Raw genomic sequence first — 24,376 nt, 5'->3', positions numbered from 1 at the left:
AAGTTTGGAGAATGCAACATGAGCTTAAGCCACCCAATGGCAAGGAGTCAGATCTGACAATAGTTTAAAGCACAAAGATAATGTTGGAGAGAAAAAATGGCGATGCATTTTGGAGAGCCCTACATACTAGGCTAAAAAGATTATACTCGATGTATTTGGTTGATTTCATCTATGTAAATTTTAAAATAATTTTGAAGATAATCATGGATACAAATGGTAATACCCTTTCTGTGACTAGGACTAATTTCCTCTCATCTCTTTAGCTGTACATGATGTCACATAGCCAAACTCTGTTTCTGGGTGTTCTATGTCATTTTATCGTATTCTTATAATTAATTCTTCCTGTTATGATACAAAATTTCAACCCTAATCCCAAAGAAAAAAGTGAAATTACTACTAAAATATTTAAATAAATCTGTCTTATTGATTTGATGGAATTGCAAACATGCGTTATAAATGATAATGACTAATCTTACATATAATTTTGTCTGAAGAAATGGCTCAACAGAGTTATTGATAAGATTCACAAATTATACAGGAAAAAAACCCACAAAAAAACAAATGCACTGTTTTCTTGGTCATTCTTTAGTAAGAAGCTGACAAACTATGTGCAAGACACACTTATATCATTAACTTCTGTACCTTGAACTCTAAAGTCACATAATCAGCTGACTACTTGTCATTTTTTCTTGGTCTTCACAAAGGCAGATTAACATGTCCAAAATCAGACCGAAGATTTTTGACCAAATTTTGTTATCTTTCCAATGTAGTGGGTTTTAAATGGCAGCTGTTTTTGGCAGCCTAGAAAGACATACCCGTGTGCCAGTCTCCAGAACCTGTGAATGTGAGCTTATTTAGCAAAGGAGTTTTTGCAGATGTAAATAATTTAAGGATCAAGAGATGAGATCATCCAGGATTATCTAGATGGGACCTAAAACCAATGACAAGTAACTTCATGAAAGACAGGAGAGAAGACACAGAGAGGTTGACCATGGGAAGATGGACGCAGATATTAGAGTTATGTAATCACAAGCCAAGGATCACCTAGAGCCCCAGAAACAAAGAGGCAAGGAAGGATTCTTCCCTAGAGACTTTGGAAGGAGGTTGGCCCTACTGACACCTTGATTTTGGAATTCTGGCCTTCAGACTATGAAAAAATAAATTTCTGTCGTTTTGAGGCGCGAGTGTTTGGTCATTTGTTATAGTATCCCTAGGAAATTCATACCTCTGGTCATTCCTATCTCAGTAAACGTCCCAGGTAGTCAAAATCTACACACTGCTTACCTTCATTCCACATTCCCTTCTATAATACATCACTAAGCCCTCTTGATTTTAACTTTTCTCTGTCTCTTCCGTTCGTGAGCTCTCACCTTACACCTGGAATACTACAGTAGTCTCTTAAGTGATTTCTCAATTCCACTCTCCACCCCTGCCAGGCTTTTCTGTACAGAGCACACAATATTACTTCTTTGAAAGACAGATTTGATCGTGCCGTTCTTACTGCCCCTGTGAAAACCTTCAATAGTCCATTACATTTTGGAATAAAACAAAATTCTTTAATGTAGTCTACATGATCTGGCATGATCTTGCCTTTAACTGTTTTGCTAGCCTTGTAGCTTTTCATTAATTACCTCTATTTTTAGAGTGGTTTTAAATATAAAGAAAAATTGAGGGCAAAGTACAGAGAGTTCCAATGGATCCCCCCCTCCTGGATATAGTTTCCTGTTATTAATGTCCTGCATTAGTGTGGTACACTTTTCACAACTGAACGAATAATGATATATTATTATTAACTGAAGTCCATAGTTTGCATTAGGGTTTACTTTTTGTCTTATACAGTTCTATGGATTTTGACAAATGCATAATGTCATGTATCCATTACTAGTATGATACAGAATGGTTTCATTGCCCTGAACATGTTCTGTGCCTACCTATTCATCCCTCCTTCCTCCCTCTGAATAACCTGGCAATCACTGGTCTCTCTACTGTCTCCAAAGCTTTGCCTTTTCCAGAATATCATGCACTTGGAATCATACAATATACTGCAGCTCTTTTCTATTGGCTTCTTTTGCTTAGCAATATGCATGTAAATTTCCTCTACATCTTTTTATAGCTTGATAGCTCATTTCCTTTTATTGCTGAATAATATTCCATTATTTGGATGTGCCCAATGGGGAAATAATGAATAAAGCTCTATAAATATTCCTGTGCAGATTTTTTGCATTGACCTAGATTTTCAACTTACTTGAGTAAATAAATACCAAGGACCGTAACTGCTCCATGTGGCAAAACTATGTTTAACTTTGTAAGAGTCTGCCAAACCATCTTCTAAGTGACTGTGCCATTTTGCATTCCCACTAGCAATGAATGAGCATTCCTGTTGCTCCACATCATCACCAGCATTTGGTGTTGTCAGTGTTTTGGTTTTCAGCCGTTCAATAGGTATGTGTGGTATCTGTTGTTTTTTTTTTTTTAATTTGCAATTTCCTAGTGACATATGATGCTGACCATCTTTTCATATACTTACTTGTCATCTGTTTGTCTTCTTGGGTGAGGTTATCTATTCAGAGCTTTTGCACATTTTTGAGCTGGCTTATTTGTTTTTCTGTTGTTGAGTTTTAAGAATCCTTTGTAGATTCTGGATAAAATCCTTTACCAGATATGTGCTTTGCACATATTTTCTTTCAGCTTGTGGTTTGTCTTTTTATTCTCTTAGCAGTATTATCCAGAGCAAATTTTTTAAAATTTAATAAACCCAAAGTATACATTTTTTCTTCCATGGGTCATGCTTTTGGTGTTTTATCTAAAAATTCATCACCAAACCCGAGGTCACCTGACTTTATCATTTGTTACCTTCTAGAAGTTTTATAGTTTTGCATTTTACATTTAGGTCCATGATCTATTTGAGTTAATTTTTGTGAAAGGTGTAAGGTCTGTGTCTGTATTAATTTTTTTTTTTTTTTTTGGTATGTGAATGTGCAATTATTCCAGCACCATTAGCCAGGTTAGAGAAGTTTTCAGTCATTATTTCTTCAAATAGGTTTTCAATTCCTTGTTCTCTCTCTTCTCCTTCTGGTGTCCCTATGATGCAATTGTTGATATACTTGATATTGTTCCAGACACCCCTTAAGCTCTCCTAATTTTTTTAGGTTCTTTTTTTTTTTTTCCTCTTTGCTGTTCTGATTGGGTGTTTTCTGCTACCTTATCTTCTAAATCACTGATTTGATCTTCAGCTTCATCTAATCTACTGATGATTCCCTCTAATGTAGTTTTCATTTTAGTTATTTTAGTCTTTATTTGTAACTGATTCCTTATGTTTTCTATTTCCATGCTTATGTTTTCCTGTCTCTTTGTCAAAATCCTCCCTGAGATCATTGAGCATCCTTATAACCAGTATTTGGAACTCTGCATCTGGTAGATTTGCTTGTCTCCAGTTCTTTTTCTAGAGCTTTGTTCTATTATTTGGCAACTATTTCTTTGTCTCCCCATTTTGGCTGCCTCTGTGTTTGTATCTATGTAGGGCTACTATGCCTCCCGGTCTTAGTAGAGTGGCCTTATATAGTAGGTGTCCTGTGGGACCCAGTGGTGCAGTCTCCCTGGTCACCAGAGCCGGGTGCTCTAGCTGTGTCCCTTGTGTGAGTTGTGTGTGCCCATCTGTTGTAGTTGAGACTTGGTTGCTGTTTGCACATCCATGAGAGGGATTGACCCTCAGGCTGATTGATTATGAGGACTGGCTATGACTATAGTGGAGGAGCTTTTGTGCAGGGGCTGACCCAACAGAGCAGGGTTTGCTTGATCGGGCTCTGGTGCCTGCCCAGTCTGCCCTTTGGGTGAGTTGTCCTTGGAGGTGGCCAGGTGATGCTGCAGCCCAGTCCAAAGCTGGCCACTGGAAATGCCAGCCCTGGGGCCTTCTGGGAGGGGACCTGCTGCAGGCCAAGTTCAGCCACAGTGTGCATCCTGCCCAGTGCCACCTGGCATGAGCCAAAAAGCAATCCAGAGATGGACGCTGCCCATGCTGTGCTTGGAGGTGCCTTGAGAGGCCAAGCAGTGGACCAAGGCCAGCTGTCACTAGTGTCGGGCTTACGGCTGATCATCCAGAGGTGCAGGATATGCCGAAGCCAGATGCTGCTTGTTTGGGTTTTGTGAATCTTTGGGAGATTTTAAAAAAGTCCGCAGCATGAGCTAAGACAGGTTGTTTGTATGGAAAAGTCACTGGAAATGGCTTGAATGTGACTGAAAGTTGAGTGGGGCGTGGCCTCAGGGTTTCATTAGTTTGGGGCAGATGAAAGGTGTTAGCCAGTGTGATGGAGACTCGGATATGACGTCTGCCTGCGTCGGTACGCACGGAAGGGGAGGGCTTAACAGAGAAACAACAGCTTCCTCCCGCTTCTCGGACCAGGACAAAGCTGCGCCTCCAGCCCTCACTATGAAGCGAGATAATTCAGTTCCTCCCTGTATGTCTCTGGCACCTTTCAAGCTGCTGCCCCAGCACTGGAGCGCAGAGCGAGTGAGTCCGTGAGTGAGTAAATCTGTGCACAGGCCCTTTAGGAGGAGCATCTGGGAATCCAGCTGCCCTCTGTCTCACTCAACCACAATCTCTGCTAATTTTCACAGACATTATAGGGACTTCTCTCCCCAGCACTGAAACCCTGGGTTGGGGAGGGCCTGGGACCCCTCCTTCCTCTGGGGGTGGGGTGGGGGAAACCTCTGCAGCTAAGATATCCTTCCTGATTTTTAATGGTCACACAGAGTGTGGGACAAGCCTGTTCCTTGTCTCGGCCCCTCCTACCAGTCTGGAGGTGGATTCTTCTGTAAGTCCATAGATGTAGAGCTTTGGGTTCAATTAGACGGCGGATTCTCAGTAATGGTTGTTCTATGGTTCAGTTGTAATTGATGTGGTCCTGAGAGGAGGTGAGCCCAGAGTTTACCTACTCCAACATCTTTCAATATGGTGTTGCCTGATTTGAATCGATTTACACTCAAACTTATATATTATTAGTAGTAATGTGCCTATTATTAATATTATTAATAATGTGATAATATTAATGTGTCTCAGTTTACCTTTTAACATATGCTTGCCTTGTCTCTGTGTTATTTGCCTTTTAGCATTCTTTAAAATTTGTCTTGGAAGTCAGACATGGTGTATTGGGTAGAAGGAATTGAGGTTAATAGACGTTCAGTGTGAGCTTTAAGTTTATCTGGCCTGTAGTTAGGCTGTTTACTTTTTGCTATACCAGTAGGTGTTGGAGTATATAATTTCCTCTACATCTTTATTTTGGTCTCCCTCACTGTTTTTGTGTTTCCCTAGGTACTTCTCCTAAACTAGAGATGGGTATGCCCAACAGAGTATCTGTCACAGGGTAGGAACAGGATAAATATTTGGCGAATGGGCTCTGTTGGTTTCTTTCTTTCTTTCTTTCTTTCTTTCTTTCTTTCTTTCTTTCTTTCTTTTCTTTCTTTTTTGTTTTTTCAACTTAAAACTATAAATGTCTGGATTTACATTTACGTAATAGTTAGTATACTTATTAACGGTTACTCTAGTTCAGAGCAAGAGAGCTTAATATGTGCACCCAGGGAAGCTCCCCATATTGCCAATCACGCCTAACAACTTTGAAACTACAGAGCTCACAAGTGAATCCATCACCTTAGTTTGTGGTGGTCAGTAATTGGAATAATTTATTTTCCAAGTTGAATATATGTGCAGTGTGACCTCCCTTTTAAAGATTAATGGAGTTTGCCTTTCTTAATGAACCATCAAAAATGTGGGGTATATTTTATTTGTAGATTTAATGCATTAAAATTATCTTCCTATTTCAATATGAGTAAGCGTGTATCGCTAACTGTTTGCGGATTTATTTTTCCTTTGGGCATTTTTTGACAGCTGTAAACATTTCCTACTCCTGACATAATGAAACCTTAAATAACAATGATTTGGAGATTTATTAAGCAGAAAAAGGATTAACATCAATCAGGCTTACAGTAGAGTTACTCATTCTCTTTCCTTTAATTAGTATAATATAAATGAAAGATTTCCAAAGTGGAGTGGTTAGTATGTACGTAACTTTAGGCGATGTTCTTTTTCATTAGTGTAGAAAAGAGATTTTTCAGCAAGTTAGTCATGGGTTTGCTTCCAAGATGCTGACTTTGTCTACCTGCTCTTAAATGGTTGGTTTTGGAGTAACAAATGATGTTTCATATTCCATATGAGTCAAATAATTTGTGATATTATCTTTCTTTGTGGGAGGTAGGCAGAGATTTATTTGGTGAGATCAAAATTAAAGACTCGTAATGAACTGTGAGCTCAAGTTCCCTTCCTTTATTTTCTCTCTGTCTTACCCTATAAAACATTAGTAATTCATTAATAGGAATTTATAATTAAACTACTTGCTGTTTAGATCTTATGTCTTAACTCACTTTAGGTATTATGTAATCAAGTGATCACACTTGTTATAAAATTTTATGGTGTGAAATATAGAATGATGTTCTGATGACTAGTGATCAAATGTCATCTTAAATTATATCGGCAAGATGGAGTTAGAAAACAGATAAGTGTAGATAATTTTTTTTCTTAAAACTATTCTATAACTTTTGGAGTTGACTGTCCTTTGACAATATTGCTTATTTCTTATTTATAGTTTCGAAATAAAGTAGAGAAAGTTGAAAATCCATTGCTTTTTAAGGGCTTTTAATAGATGATGGCAGTAGGTTGGGTTCTTTCCTAAATTTGTTTGTAATCGTATGGGCAAATTACAACTTTGACAAAGGTCTGAAGGTACTTTTAATCTTTTCAACAATATAGAGGTTGTAGAAAAGGTATGATGTCTGATGCTCTTTGCTTTGATCTGAAAAGTAAAGTTGGCTTCTTTTTGTGAGTCACTGCAGCTATTCATGCAATTTTATTAACAATAATGACACTTTGTTCTGATACTTTTTCTTTCATCTGAACATCTCAGAAGATTTTTACAAACAGAAGATTTTGAATTTTATACAAAATAACTTTATTATAAAAGTTGTAACTCCCTATTCATTCTATAGTCAGCACTACTATTGGAGGGGCTTGGGAGGGGAGTTCAGGGGAAGGATCTCTGTGATGCACCCCATCAGGAAATCTCAGACTCTGAGGGTCCTTGCGGTCCCTGTCAATGTCCTTTGCTACTTTCTACTCTTTTACATATTTTGTCTGTCTTCTTTTATCTTTTTCTTTACTTACAAATTTGAAACATATATACAAAATAAATACCAACAAAGATGTAACACATTAAATTCAAATTAGCACCACTAATTGAAGGTGATAGATGATTTTGTTTGGCTGGAACAGGATCACTCATGTTAGGGTTAATAACAGAAATATAGAAACTTGGGTCTGTTTTGGTACTTAATTTATTTCTGTATTTTTTCTTGAAAGGTACTAATGCTTGCCTGCATAGTGTGTTGTATCAACATGAATAACTTTAGGGTTTTTTGTTAGCATGTTAGAATATTCACACTCATTTTTAACCCAAACTCTGCTGCTGACCAGTCCTCAAGTGCCACTTTTAAGGTGACAGTTCCATACAGTGGTCTTGTTTTTAATTGAAGTTATGGTTAATGTTACAGTACTATTAAAATCCAAATTAAATTATTATCCAGTTTAACTAATGAGTGAATTAAAGGCAGGACAATTCTTCTTTGTGTATTTATTACCACACTTTCTATTAATAATCTATAGTAAGATGATGCAAAGTTGAGAAATGTGAATATGGTATTGACTGATATGGTGCAGGTTATTAGATACTTGAATGTCTATACTACTGTGCTTTGATTCAATTTTCCCATCACTTTTTCCTTTTTCAAATTATGGCATAAAGAACATCATAAACATAAATGCAAGGATAGGCCTCAAGTGGCCATGCAGACCAGTGATCAGCAAATTTTTTCTGTTAAGGGCCAGATAATAGATATTTTAGGCTTTGAGGCTTGTACAGCTCTGTCACAACTATTCAACTTTGTCATGATGGCACAAAAGCAGCCACAGATAATATATTTAAAAAAAACAAAACTGGCTGTGGATGTGTTCTACCTAAATTTATTGACCCAACTAGACATGTGTTTACTGACATCAAATTGAATCAAATTAATTAAATTAATTAAATCATCAAATTAATTAAAATTAAACTAAGCATACTTATTTTTGTTCCTCTGTGCATTAACCATGTTTGAAATGCTTAAGAATCATGTATGGCTACTGGCTACCATATTGGAGCAATGCAGGTATAGAATATTTCCATTTTTTCTATTTCTATCTTTACAGAAATTTCTTTTAGACCACACTGATAAAGGATTTCAAACATGCTTATATGGCTGTCTCCAGTTATCATTGAATTGATGACACAAAATATAAGAACATGTCTAAAACTCATAAACTCCTAAAACACATTTCCAGACCTCCCAGAGGTAAACTGACTGATTTTTAAAAATCTTAAATAGTAAAATGGATTAAGAGTTTTGGCTCTAGTAACACATCTTTGATCTTAGGAAAGTCTGTGTCTCTGTCATCTTATCTCTTATTTAGGAAATACAATGCCTACCAAGGTTGCAATAATGTGGTTTTGAAGAGGGATTCATCTCTTAAAGGCAACTGGCAAATATTTTAGAAGGAAGTAGGAGCACATGACAGCAAGTGTATCTTTGGGAAAGCAAATCAGTGTGATTACTAAGATTATGGGAAGAGACAGTTGGGAATCCAAATCCTGGTTTTGCCATTTTCCATGTGAACTTCAGCCAGATCCTGGATTTCTCAAAGCTGCTCTTTGCCCGTCATTAATTCCCTAGGGTTGTAGGGGCGATTAAATAAGGTCATATGCTTAAAGCTGCTTAATGCAGTTCCTAGTTCACAGTAGGTCTTCAGTAAATGATGGATATTACTGTTGCATTCTGAAGAGGGAAGGAGAAAACATCACAGCACTGGGTATAAAGGCACCCTGCTACGGCAGAAATATCCATGTGTAGAGGCACATTACAAAAAGTAAAGGTAACAAAGAATGATAGGCTAGACATGAGAGAAAAACAAGTAGGAAAGAAAATAGAATTTCAAGTGTACTTTGATTGGAGGAATGGAAATTGTGCCAACTTAATGAGGAAGGGATAAAGTAGATAAAATTTTAATCTTTTGTAATGCAGAATATGAGAGGAACAGTTACACGTGACAAAGTTTTTAGAAATGCCTTTATATGTCAGGTGCTATCCAAACATAATTATTACAGCTTTCTTGTCTAGACATAGGCTAATATTGACACCAGCAGACCAGACCCTTTAGAGACCTTCAGATGAAATGCACTAGCTGACTTCTGGGTTATACTGACTCATCCATCCAAGCCCTCTGTTCTATGAATTGGGCATAATCAGACACTGGAGGGTGAAGTTATAAAATGTAGTAGATCTGTCTGCTAGTCATAGGGGAACCAATTGTTCCAGTTAAATTAGGACTAAGGGGTTTCCTGGGACACAAAATTTTCAGTGCTAAAATAGGGACAATCCTGGGCAAACAGTGATGGATGTTCTCCCTAGTAGCTATCAGGCATCTAGAAGGAAGAATCTTAGACACAGGATAAGCTCAGGTGATTCGCATTAATGCTTCCTCCTCCCAATCTATGGTGAGAACACTGGTGAAAATTAGGGGACTGCAAATGCCAGTTAAATAATTCTAACCTTGGCATGAATAAGGTGATTGGTTCTTTAAAAGTCTGCAATCCCTGAAAGTTGAATTTTGAAACACATCTTAATAGTTTTCTAGTCCTACAATTTTAAAATCTTAAAAAGCAGTGGCATTCTGTCTTAAAACAAAAGCTCAAGTGAGAATATTTTATGGAAAAAGATAAAAATGGGAAAAAGTCCCTGACCCTTCTCTATTCTTGCTTCTCTTGCCTTTTTCATACCCTTCAGAATGTGTTTTCAGAAATCATAGAGATTCCTAAGAGCACAACTGGAAAACTACTGATCTACTCCAATTTCATCAGGTTAAAGAGGGGAAATCAAACTTTAAGATATGACTGTACTTAAGGGGGTTTTTGTTTGTTTATTTTATTAGTTTCAAGTGTACAAAACAACATAGTGATTAGACATTTGTACTCCTCACCAAGTGATAACCCCAACAAGTCTGCTACCCATTCGACAATGTACACAGTTATTACAATACCATTGGCTGTATTAACTATGCTGTACTTTACATCGTATGTGTGTGTGTGTGTGTGTGTGTGTGTGTGTGTGTGTATGTGTATAGTTGACATTCAATATTATTTTATATTAGTCTCAGGTGTACAATTCAGTAGTTAGGCATTTATATAATTTATGAAGTGATCTCCTGATAAGTCTAGTACCTATCTGACACCATACATAGTTTTTACATTATTGACTATATTCCCCATACTGTATTTCATATCCTCATGCCTATTTTGCGACTACTAATTTGTACTTCCTAATCCCTTTACCTTTCTCACCACCCTCTAACCCCTCTCCCATCTGGCAACCATCAGTTTCTTCTTGGTATCTGTGAGTCTGTTTCTGTTTTGTTTGTTCATTTATTCTGTTCTTGAGATTCCACATGTAAATGAGATCATATGGTATTCGTCTTTCTCAGTCTGACTTATTTCACTTAGCATAATACTCTCTAGGTCCATCCCTGTTGTTGCAAATGGTAAGATTTCATTCTTTTTATGGCAGAGTAATACTCCATTATATAAAGGTACCACAATTTCTTTATCCAGTCATTTATTGATGGGCACTTCGTTTGTTTCCATGTCTTGGCTGTTGTGAATAGCGCTGCAGTAGACATAGGGGTGCATATATATTTTTTCAAGTTAGTGTTTTGGATTTCTTTGGATAAATACCCAAGAATGGAATTGCTGGGTTATAAGGTAGTTCTATTTCTAATTTTTTTGGAAACTCCATACTGTTTTCCATAGTGGCTGCACCGATTTGCAATCCCACCAACAGTGCATGAGGGTTCCTTTTCCTCCACATCCTCACCAACACTATTGTTTATTGATTTATTGGTGGTAGTCATTTTGACAGGAGGGAGGTGGTATCTCATTGTGGTTTTTATTTGCATTTCTCAGATGATTAGTGACTTTGAGCATCTTTTCATATGACTGTTGGCCATCAATATGGAATCCTCTTTGGAGAAGGTCTTCAGGTTTTCTGTCCATTTTTAAATTGATTTTTTTTGTTTTTTTTTGTTTTTTTGGCTGTTGAGTTGTAAGAGTTTTTATAAATTTTGAATATTAACCTCTTATCAGATGTATCATTGGCAAATATCTGCTCCCATTCAGTAGGATGTCTTTCAGCCTTTTTTTTTTGGTTGCCTTTGCTGTGAAAAAAAACATTTTAGTTTTATGTAGTACCATCTGTTAATTCTTTCTTTTGTGTACCTTGCCTGAGGAGATACATCAGTAATAATTTGCTAAGGGTAATGTCTGAGAGTTTGCTTCCTATATTTTTTTCTAGGAGGTTTATTGTTTTGGGTCTTACATTTAAATCTATTTTGAGTTTATTCTTGTATATGGCATAAGAAAGTGGTCCATTTTCATATTTTTGCATGTATCTGTCCAGTTTTCTCAGCACCATTTATTAAATAGACTCTTTTTGCCCTACTGTAAATTCTTCTTTGTTTGTTTGTTTGTTGTAGATTAAATGATTATATAGGCATGGAATTATTTATGGTCTCTCTATTCTGTTCCATTGATCTATGTGTCTGTTTTTGTGCCAATACCATGCTGTTTTGCTTACTATGGCCTTGTAGTATAATTTGATATCAGATACCTCCAACTTTGTTTTTCTTTCTCAGGATTGCTATGGCTATTTGGAGTCTTCTATGGTTCTGTATTTATTTTAGATTTTTCTTGCTTCATTGGGTCGGCCTGCATTGCTATGAATTTTTCTCTTAGGACTGTTTTTGCTGTGTCCCATAGATTTGGGGTCATTGTGATTTCATTTTCATTTGTATCAAGGTATCTTTTAATTTCTTCCTTGATCTCACTGTTGACCCATTTATTATGTAGTAGCATGTTATTTACCCTCCATGTGTTTGTGTTTTTCAGTTTTTGCTTGCATTGATTTCTAGCTTCATACCTTTTTATCAGAGATGACAGTTGATATGATTTCAATCTCCTTACATTTATTGAGACTTGTTTTTGTTGCCTAACATGTGGTCTATCTTGGAAAAATGTTCCATGTGTACTTGAAAAGATCGTATATATATTCTGCTGCTTTGGGGTGAAATGCTCTAAAAGTATTAATTAAATCCATCTGGTCTAGAGTGTGATTTAAGACCACTGCTTCCGTGTTGATTTTCTGGAATATGCGTCCATTGGTGTCAGTGGAGTGTTAACATCCCCTACTACAATTATGCTACTGTTGATCTCTGCCTTTATGTTGATCAATATTTGTTTCATATATTTAGGTGCTCCTATGTTGGGTGCATAAATATTTACTAGGGCAATGCCCTCTTGTTGGATTGATCCCTTTATTATTATATAATGTGTTTCTTTGTCTCTTATTATAGTCTTCATTTTAAAGTCTATTTTGTGTGATATAAGTATTGCTACTTCAGCCTTTTTAATCATTTCCATTTGTGTGGAATATCTTTTTCCATTACTTTACTTTCAGTCTATGTGTATCTTTCAGTCTGAGGTGGGTATCTTCTAGGCATCATATTCATAGGTCTTGTTTTCTTCTCCATTCAGCTACTTTATGTCTTCTGATGGTCATTTAATTGATGTACATTTAAAGTGATTATCGATAGGTGCACAGTCATTGCCATTTTATTATTCATATTTTTGATTGTCATTGTTTGTTTTCTCCTTTATTCTGCTTATAGGAATCCTTTCACATTTCTTGTAATACTGGATTGCTGGTAATTAATTCTTTTAACTTTTTCTTGTCTGGGAAGCTCTTTAACTCTCCTTCAATTTTGAATGTTAGCCTTTCTGTGTAGTCTTAGTTGTAGGCCCTTGTTTTTCATCACTCTGAGTATTTCCTGCCACTCCCTTCTGGTCCTCAATGTTTCTGTTGAGAAATCCACTGAAAGTCTTATCCACTGAAAGCTCCCTTATAAGCAACTGGTTGCCTTTCTCTTGCTGCTTTTAGGATTTCCTCATTGTCTTTAACCTTTGCTATTTTAATTATGATGTGTCTTAGTGTGAGCCTGTTTGGGTTCATCTTGTTTGGGAATCTCTGTGAAGTCTGGGCTTGTATGTCTATTTCCTTTGCCAGGTTAGGGACGTTTTCAGTCATTATTTTTTCAAACAGGTTCTTGATCCCTCGCTCCCTTTTTTCTCCTTCTGGTACTCTAATGATGCTAATTTTGTTATGTTTGATGTTGCCCCAAAGGTCCCTTAAATTGTCTTTTTTAAATTCTTTTTGCTGTTCTGATTGGGTGTTTTCTGCTACCTTTTCTTCTAAATTGCTGATTTGATCCTCTGCTTCGTCTAGTCTGCTGTTGATTCCTTCTAGTGTATTCTTCATTTCTATTATTGTATTTTTTATTTGTCTGGTTCTTTTTTTAATGGCTTCTGTGTCCTTCTTTATGCTTACTATCTCTCTTTTTGAAATCTTCACTAAGTTCCTTAAGCATTCTTATAACCAGTGTTTTAAACTCTGTCTCTGGTAGGTTGGTTGCCTCCATTTTGTTTAGTTCCATTTCTGGAAGTTTCACCTGTTCCTTTATTTGGCACATGTTCTTTGTTTCCTCATTCTGGCTGCTGCTCTGTTTGCTTCTATGTATTAGGTAGATCTCCTGTGTCTCCCAGTCTTTCTTGGGTGGCTCTATGTAGTATTTGTCCCATCTGGTCCAATAGTGCAGTCTCCCTGATCTCCTGTGCATATATTCCAGGAGTGTCCCTTGAGTGTCTTGTGTGTGTTCTCCTGTTGTAGTTGAGCCTTCATTGCCTTTGGCATGTCAATGGGTAAGAATGACTCCCAGGCTGACTGACTGTGAGGATTGGCTGTGCCCACAGTGTATGAGCTGCTGTGTGGGGGCTGACCTTGTGGGATTTGCCCCCATAGGGTCCTGTATGTGTTGTCTCTGGTGTCTCTTGGGAGGGGCTCCCATGCAGGCCTATTTCAACCTTGTCTGTGACCAGCCCAGGGATACCAGGTAGGAGTTACAAAGCTATATGTGGTTGGTTGCTGCCTGTACTGGACCTGGAGACATGTGGGGTGGCTTCACTGTGAACAGAGGCTGGCTGCGACCAGTGTCGGGCTTGTGGCAGCTTAGCAAAAGTTCCAGGGCCCCTTTTGCCTGTTGCCAACTGCTGGCTCCCTGTAGCGCTCAGTCATCTCCTTAGGTTTGTGGGCCAGGTTGGTTGACCAGGTTTTAAGAGTGCCCCTGGCATTGCAGCCCTAGGTGGGTATAGTGGGGTTCCACTGAGTTACAGGGTATGGGCAGTGGTTTTTACAAAGTTAATGCAGTTTCAGTTTTTGCATTGTTGCACTTTCCAAAAATGCCCTGAGAACACTGCAGTTAGTTACTGCTCATGTCAAGCCTGCAGGTCTTTGAGAGCAGCCCAAGAGAGGCTGCAGTGTAGGTTGTGGCTTGCTGCTCAACATGAAAAATCCCCATGTTGCTGCAGGCTGTCTGCTGCTGCACAAGGCTTCCACAGCTCACAGGGTAGGGCCAGCACTCAGCAGCTGAGACTGCCCTTGGCGACATAGCACTAGCTATGTGGGGCAGGGACCCAGGGCATCACAAAGGTGGGTGCATATGTGGATTGTGCCAGACCAATGTGGTCTCAGGTTTGGTCCTTTGGGGGAGGGCACAACAGAGAAAAGATGACTCCCTCCTACAGGCTACACATGAGGCAGGCTCCACATGGATAATGGCTGGTCCCTCCAGCCTTTGCCTAAAGCCACACAATTGAATGTTTCCCTGTATGTCTTTCAAGATGCTGTGCCTCTACTGGAGACCGGGCTAGTGTTTGTGTGCAAGGGAGTCTGTGGGTTGTCCCTTTAAGAGGACTCTGAGTTTTCAGTTGCCTTCCATCTCACCAGGATGGACAGACAAAGTCCTCGCTGCTCTTCACTACCAGATCTTGTGGAAATTCCTCTTCTCAGCACAGGACCAGGCTGGGGAGCTAGGCATAGGGCTGAGACTCCTCCCTCCTTTGGGGGTATCTCTGCCAAGAAGGTGTTCCTCCCAGTGCTCAACCTCTGTCTGTGGGTTTGAGGTCAGTCAGTTTTGCATTTCTACTCTTCCTACCAGTCTTGATGTGGCTTATTCCCCAGATCCTGAGTATAAGGGTTCTGTTTAGCTAGTCTTCAGATCATTCCTGAGGTTGATTGTTCTATGATTTATTTGTAATTTTGGTGTGATGCTGGGAGGCAGTAGGCACAGCATTTACCTAAACTGCCATCTTGGACTTTCTCACGATGTGCTCATTTTGTGCTTAAGTTTTGAAAGCTGATACATAGCAGAGCAAGAAATCAAGCTCAAGAGCTGTTTATTGAGAAAAATAGAATTCAAAAATTGTTCGAAGGCCATTAGTTCTCCAGCTTAGTTACATGGTGGGATCACCTGGAATGCTTTAAAAATTCATAGATGCCTGGATCTTATTGCCAGAGATTTTGAATGAGAGCACTTGGTTGTATCCTGGGCGTAGATATTTTGAAAGTCTCCCCAAGTGATTCTAACTCAAACCAAGTTTGAAAATAATTGGCCTAGGCTGAAGAATTAATACCAAACAAACCAACACACACTCATGCACACAAACACACACAAAACGCACACTGGTTTACCTTCAGGAGACATGGGCTCTATCAATGATTGGGACTTCTGACAAATCCTTCACTCGGTGCTTCATGAAATAGTGGTCAGTTGGTTTCAAACTTTTTAGACCCATGAAATCCTTCTTAAAGTGAAAATTTTGTGGGAGCTTCATACAACACACAGGTAAAAGCAGAATTGCTTTGGTTAAACAGGAAAGGAAGCCAGGAAGCTCAACATTCTGTCTGGATGCTACCAAATGCTACAAAGGCACATTTTCAGAACGTTCCATGTTCTGAGGAACCCACAAGCATTAAGATTCCTAGAGGTCTCTTTTGTTTGTAAATTATTATTTGATTGGCTAAAGCTGCATTCTTATTAGGAGGTGTGCTTGTAACTGATTCCATGTGACCCGGTCCACAAGTAAGATCTATTTTTAGTGTCCAGTAAAAAGGGAGTATTGATCAGAAATCAGTTTTATTGGTGAATAAAGTTGTTTTCTCTCCAGGCAAATGCAGTGCTACGATAGAATTTGCTCCAGTGTTCTATGCTTCAAATTATGTTTAATTAAAGGATTCTCGGTCCCCTCCCACTAGCCAATCCCATGAATATTTTATATCATGCTAGGGCTGAAGGGTAGCCTTTGAAACTGAAAAATCGGGTCACAATCGGTTTGACCTGAGTAAATTCATGAGAGGTTACATCATCAAGAGATTGTTCTCCTTCATTATTTATAAGAACACAGAAGCAGATGTGCAATTGTTTCCTGTATAATTTTCATACAAAAAATATAATGTACATGGAGAACACTGTCAGGTAGCATAATGCACTGCATTTATTTCAAAGATGGAGTCTTTTCTTTGTCATTGTGTTTAGTAAACACACTTCCATTACGGTGAGTGGATGGCTGTCAGTTCTATTTTGTTCGCAAATATCCAACGGCTTTCAGAGTTTTGCCAAATGTCTTGCTCTATTTTCAGTAAGTTCCTTTCATATTTATTTATTTATTTTGATGAACTTATCCTTGACATTAGAAAAAAAAAAAAGCTTTCATCAGAAACTATTTCTCCTCCTCATTTTTTCTGAAATCCATCAATCTTATAGGTTCACATTGCGTGTTTATGCTGAAGGTGTCAAATGGTTCTTCATCTCATCTTCTCACTCTCATTTGAAAAATGTATCTAAATACTGAGTGTTCATATAAACAGGTTAGTTTTTTTTTTTCTCACACAGGGTTTATCAGTTAAAATATGGAATGTATATCAATTGAGCTTTTTGTCCTTTATGACAGGAGGTAAAGAAATCTGACTCACAAAATCCAATAGAAATCATGCTCATTACTGAATTTAACCTGGAAACAGTAAGCCTTTTAATTGGAAAAAAACAGTCTCCTATGGTTGAAGACATTGAGAAAAATTTAGAAATGCAGAGATCGAGCTTCCTTTGCTGTTCATTTTCATAATTGAAGAGGCACTTTTTCTTTATCTTTTATTTCCTCAAGATTAGAGATTCTGGATAACATTGTCTTTGTTTTTAAGAGACATCAGGTATGATATATATTATACATATTATATAATATTATATAATATGTATAATATATATATAATATAATATGTATAATATGTGTGTTTATATTATATATTATATAACATATATATTATATTATACATATATGTAACATATATATGTATAATATATATTATATATACATCATATATATGATATATATGATTTATAAATAATTTCTATATGTGGATTTTATTATTTTTGTAAGCAAAGAATATCAATATAAAGCTTTCTGGGGATTCCTAATATGCTTCCTGTTTTTCCCCAAAATTGCCCATGCAGGACAACTATCTCTCCATTGTGCAGCTTTCTGGATTACACTAGAAGAATAATTTGCTTGCTATGCTATACTCCCACAGTATTTTTAAATAAATTTCTTTTCCTATTCTCACAGTATTATTTTTGATTTGCTGTGTTAAAATGTGGAAAAGTACTAATCTCAATGTATTGATATGGAAACATTTTATAAATCCTGTGTTCATTTAGCATGGTAGTGTTTTTTATTATCCTCCAACTTTTATGGAACTGGTGGTCCTTACACTATAGAATATATAGTATTCATAATGTTTGTCTTCCCTTAGAGAATATGAGCTTTAAAAAAGATAACAAAATCTTTTTCTGGCTTCATTGAGATATAATTGACTTTTAACGTTGTATTAGTCCAAGGTGTACAACATAATGATTTGATATGTGTATAGAGAATATGAGCCACTGGAGGGCAAACACTATTATTCCAAATGTGTATATTCTTAGCATCTGTTGTCATTCCTGGTTATCAAGTAATTAGCAATAAACAGTTTATGAAATTATCAACTCAATGCAAACATTGATGCAATACCTTTAGGTGAGTCTAATGACTCTGAGGAGAAATAAATGAATTAGATAGGACTGCCTCATGTAGTTATAGTAGCTGAATACATGGCGAAGACTGTTTTCTTCTGTCCTGGGATCTGCTTTTCCCAGATGATTCTGGAGGTGCTTCTCTCAAGGTTTTACAGTTCCAAACTGGTCACATGACCAAACACAGATGTTCTGAAACTCTGTTTCCACTGGAAACAATGTCGGATCCTTCTCAAGCAGGCGTATTCAGCATCCGTTCTTTTCAGAATTGATAAATTCTCTCTCTTTCTGAGGCCCAAGCTGTAAGAACCATATAATCTTAGAGCTTGTAGGGAACATGTATTCTACTATGTGTGAGAGACATGGCAGTAAATCAAGTCAAAGAAAAGGTATGGGGGTAGAGAAATGGTGCCAGGAACTGCCAAAGCAGATGGCAGGAGAAAGAGAGAAGGGAGAATTGAGAGCTCCTTGGGACTTGGTTTGAGCATCTGGATACAGCTTTGCCTCTATTCAGACACAAAAACAATCAACAATGTTGTTTAATTATATTCATGAATAATTTCTATTCTCTCGTTTGCCCTCTCTCCTCCCGCCGTCTCTTCCTCCTCCTCTTTCTTTTTCTCTCTCACTATTTTCTTTTTCTTTTAAAGAGAGTAACTTGCATTTCTGGTCCTGCAAGCAAGTGAGACTTGATAATGGTAAAATATTTAATTATGGAAAAACTCTGAAGAAAGTTCAGATGTCCTGTTTTTAAAAATAGATAATAGTATATAGTTGGGAAAACTTTACCTGCAATGATGATAATGATGAAAAAAGTGGTATTTTTTTCAAATACCACTTTCTTTCAGTCCTTGAAAACTGTTTAAATTTTGTTTATCCAGAAATGTGAAGTCATTGGCACAAAATATTTGGGCATTATCTGAAGAGCCAAACAACCAAACAAATGACCTTGGCATAGATAGCCATTTCCTCTATGCTTAGAAAGTGCATACATTTTTCCAGTTTATTATCTCTCCTTACAATGGTCAATAACTATTTCTCAAACTTCCAGAGTAATTTATCTGTTGAGGTAATTACTCTGAAATTATAGGATCTGTAGTCTTAATGACTAATTAAAAAATTAATATATGTGAAGAATATTTCCTTAATTCCACTGTCTTCCCCATACTACATGATCCATTCAAAGTTTTGTTTCATGGTATCAAGTATTAAATCACAGAAAAAATTACATCTTGGGAAAGAAACTGGTCAAATAGGTTAAGATAAAGGTGTCTTTTTGGTGTATTCTCATATTTTCTTCACTCCCTTTTGTTTATACTAGTACTCTAACATTTCATTGTTTTTCAAGATAAATTAAAACAAACAAACAAACAAACAACAAACAACAACAAAAAACAGTGCCTAACATGCAGTAGGAAAGAATAGGTGCTGATCTTTAGCCAGATTGGGAAGTGGACAATGTTGCTTTTGGAATTCTAGTTCCTCCTGCACTCAGCCAGTTGTGAGGATCATTGCATTTCCCATCTTGTCCACACTGAGTGATGTATTCTCATAACTAATAATTCTCAGTCATCTCATTTTGATGTATCAATCACCTGAGAACTTTTATCATGGGATGCTTCTTTTTCCAGAGGGAAACAGAATAACATAGTGGATAAAATTGTGGACTGTGAAATCAGACAGTTAGAGGTGTGCACTCAGATTTTGTCACTCCCTAATGTGTGATTTTTTAAGAAAACATCTTAATCCTTTCATCTTCAATGTTCATTAAAGTGGTAATAATGATATTCCCTAACATATAAAGTTATTTAGAGGCTCTGTTGGCAATATTTAAAATTAATTAAGAATAAGATCTGACACAGGATAAGCAATAAATATATTGGGTATAATTATTTAAAATTCTGCCCCTCTTTCTCTTTACCCCCTGTTTTTCATTATAATCATGATGTAGTTACTGAGGTACCAATATTAACAAGAGGTATCATCATTCCTCAGGTGAACTGAAAAAGAAAGGACCATTATAATAATCTGAGCCCCCTGAAGGAGAGATTTCACTGGTTAAGTGTTATCATTTCATAAATTTCTATTTAACAGAGGATTTTGAAGATAGTAAAATCTTAATGCAAAGGAATATGGAATAGATGGACATGTCTTATTTTCTAAGTCATGGTCCCATTTATTCTCTAGGAAACAATTTCTTGCTCTTCAGCAGGCAAATTTTAGTGGTTCTTCAATTCCCCCTGAAGTACCCCTTAGACAGTGATGCAAGGCACAGGAATTGACACACAGAAAAGGAAAACTTAAATTCAACTCCATACATCCCAGGATGCATAAACCTGTCTACCAAAGCATGCAAAAAGATTGGTCCAACTCTTTTGAGAAAAGAGCTAACCAAATGGTTCTTTCAGCAGGAGCCCTCTGTAATTCACTCAGATTCTATTATATGCTTGAGCGAGCTCTGGAACAATGTTGCTCTACTTTATTCAGAGAGTTATGCACGATCACACGGAGTATAAGCAATCGCCTCCACATAAAGTATTATTGCCTTACTAACATATCTGCTGGACATATGCAAGGCATGAGAGGTTTAGCCCAGAGAGTCTGCTGGGGAGGGAGGTGAACAATCTGAAAATGTACTTGATATGCAGTCAGAATCTAGCCAGATAAAGACTTCCATTGTATAGCTCACATATTTGGCTATAAATAGAATAATCATAGGTTTTGAATAGATGGGAAACACCCCCTTTCCCTCTACCTGTCGTAGTATCTGGATTTGCATACTATAAAAGGGTTCCCTGGGACAGTTTGGCATAGAGTGATAGACAATAAGAATGCAAACTGTATAGTCTACTGTTTGAAGCTCTTTGCAATATTATCCCAAGCCCCTTTTCCAGGCTTATTTCCACTGCACTTTTTCCTAGACCCTACACTCCAGATATGCTGGACTCTTCGAAGTCCTCTCCACTCAGGTTTTATTCATTCCATTATCTTCCCCTAGTGTCGTCAGCATGCTTTTCCATTTGATGAGATCTTGCATTCTTGAGGACCACTCCAATGTTATCTCTTTCTTAAATCATTTTAGTGAAGAGCTTACAGCTACTTACAAAGCTTAAAGCTATTAAAATAAATTCTCCAGTCCTCATTGGTGATATTTTTATCTTGGTTATATCTTATTTCATCTGTTAATACATGCATCTTTGTCAGGGGAGTTCATGTTTTCTTTATCTGTTTATTTCCCACAACGCCTACCTCAGTAGAGTTGGTAGTAGTGCTTCTCCAACCATTATAACAAGAAAACGACGGACTGCAAGTTCTGACTTTTTTTGAAAGTATCATTGAATTGAAGTCTCAGGGCATTTAACAGGAAATCTAGAGAGAGACAGGCACCTGCAGGGAAACATGGGCTGGAATTATTTGTTTACTTATGGCAGATGATCTATACATTTTTGCAGAGTCCATTACGGCTCTTTACAGTGGTCAATCAATATTTCTAAAACTTGAGGGGTAATTTATCTTTTGAGATAATCACCCTAGGGTTATAGGGTTTGTAGTCTTGCTGACCAAATTTTATTTTTTATTAATAGACATGAAGAGAATTTCCATAATTTCACTGTCTTCCCCAAAGCACATGATACATGAAGCACTGGATCTCAGCAAAAATTACACTCAGGGACAGAAACTGTTACCTAGTCAGACAAGTTAAGGTGAAGATGTCTTTTTGATGTGGCTGCATCTTTTCTTTGCTCCTTTTATATACACTAGTGTTCCTCAAATACATCACTCTTCTTCAAAATAAAGTAAAAAGTGTATGCCTAACACAGAGAAGAAAAGACCTCCAGCCAAGTTGGGAAGTGGACATTTTCAGAGTCTTAATCTCAGCTCCTATACTCTCAGTCAGTACTGAGGACCATTGCATTCCCCTTCTTTCAATACTGGATAAATTGACAATAGTTGAGGAATGGGTGGATGTAATATATGTAGATCTGTGAATATGTCCAACCCCCAGAGGTGTGTGTGTGTGGGGGGAGAAGGTCTCATCATGTTGCAGGTACTTGTACCCATTGCTTCATCAGTTGCTCACAGGGAAGATTGTGGTAGATTCTGAGGAAGCTTGCTTCATGGAGCTCCAATGGGGGAAGGCATGACAGCAGTTGTTAGGGCACAGAACTATCCTGGGACCCCTCTCCTCATCTCCTACATGAAACCAAAACAAAACAAAACAACCTTAATTTGACAGGGGAGGATAACAGAAACTGTCACCCTTAGGGTCCTGGGGAAAGGAAATTTTTAAAAAAATATAAAAAATGGGCAGAGGACCTGAACAGGCACTTCTCCCAAGAAGACATACGAATGGCCAACAGACACATGAAAAGAAATGCTCCACTTCACTAGCTATTAGGGAAATGCAAATCAAAACCACAATGAGAAACCACCTCATATCAGCTAGAATGATTATTATCAACAAGACAAGTAATAACAACAGTTGGAGAGGCTGTGGAGAAAATGGAACCCTCATACACTGCTGGTGGAAATATAAATTGGTACAGCCACTATGGAAAACAGTATGGAGGTTCCTCAAAAAATTAAGAATAGAATTACCATATGACCCAGCAATCCCTCTTCTGGGTATCTACCCAAAAAATCTGAAAACATTTATCCATAAGGGAGTATGTACCCTATGTTCATTGCAGTATTATTCACAGTGGCCAAGACATGGAAACAACCGAAGTGTCCTTCAATATATAATTGGATAAAGAAGATGTGGTACATATATACCTTGGAATACTACTCAGCCATAAGAAAATGTGAAATACTTCCATTTGCGACAACATGGATGGATCTTGAGATTATCATGCTAAGCAAAATAAGTTAGAAAAAGTTGAGAACCATATGACTTCATTCATATGTGTCATAAAATGGAAAGCAATAAAGGAACAAGATAAATAAACAAACAAACACAAACTCATAGACACAGACAACAGTTTAGTGATTACCAGAGGGGAAGGGGGAAGTGGATAGGTAGAAGAGTTGGAAAAAGGGGTCAAATATATGGTGATGGAAAGAGAACTGACTCTGGGTGGTGAACACATAATGCAATACATAGATGATGTATTATAGAATTGTACACTTGAAACCTATATAATTTTACTAACCAAAGTCACCCCAATAAATTTAATAAAAATTATATATATATAATTATATATATTATGTATAATATATATAATAAATTATATATATAATAAAATTATATATATATATATATATAAACCACCACTTCTATTCCCAGGGGAGAGGCAGGAAGAGATACAATGGAAGGCAGGGAGCCCTGAACAGGCCATACCATGATAACAAGAACAATGTGCCTTCCTAAGTCTGCAGATTAACCAGGTCCTCAGGATTCTCTCCTGCTCCCCATCACTAGACTAAGGAGCCCAATAACAAGCAGCCGTGGGAAACTGCCGGGAGAGTTGGAAGAGATAGATTCTCACTGAGGCGCAACATGAAGGGAAGACCTAAAAGTGAAATTCAAGGAGACAGTAATTAAAACTCTCTGGAAAACCAGAGTTTTCCAGACCCTAAACACCGTAAACACAAGACGTCTCTAGATGTCTTGAAGGCTGCAGTATGCTGAGGGTAACCATAACAACAATGAACCTTAAACCCAGACTAAATTTTGACCAGGCATTAACAACAACAACAACAAAAACCAACACTGAAGGCCTAGCAGAAGAAATGGCATGACCCTCCTTTTCCAAGTATAAAAACTACTTCCCTCAGTGTGTACTTACTGCCACAATCTGTCTGACCTGGAACAACAATTGCAAAAAGTATAAGGCAGAACCCCAGGCTTGCAGCCTCTGCCTCACAGCTGTCCAACTGCCGTTCACCCCAAAGAGCTCAACCCACCCCTCTTTCCTGAGTTTTCGTCCAGGATTTCATTCAGAATTCCATCCAGGATACCTCATTATGTTTAGGCGTCGCATCTGCTTACAGAGCTTGAACTGTGGTGACTTTTCAATCTCCCGTTCAATCCCAGCATGCCTTCTGAGATACCCCAGGTAGAAGAGGAGTCCGTGGTGGGCTCACCTCTCAGGGGCTCTCTAGGTTTTTCATATAGTCATTATGTATCTTTAAGGCATGTGACATTTATATTTTAATTTGAAAACAGGTTAAACATATTTAAAAATAAGTGCTAAAACAACAGTTTTGGAACCTATGAAAAAACAGAGTTCT

The sequence above is a fragment of the Rhinolophus ferrumequinum genome, chromosome 17 (assembly GCF_004115265.2).
Source record: "Rhinolophus ferrumequinum isolate MPI-CBG mRhiFer1 chromosome 17, mRhiFer1_v1.p, whole genome shotgun sequence".
NCBI lineage: Eukaryota > Metazoa > Chordata > Mammalia > Chiroptera > Rhinolophidae > Rhinolophus > Rhinolophus ferrumequinum.
This window is presented reverse-complemented; position numbering follows the sequence as displayed.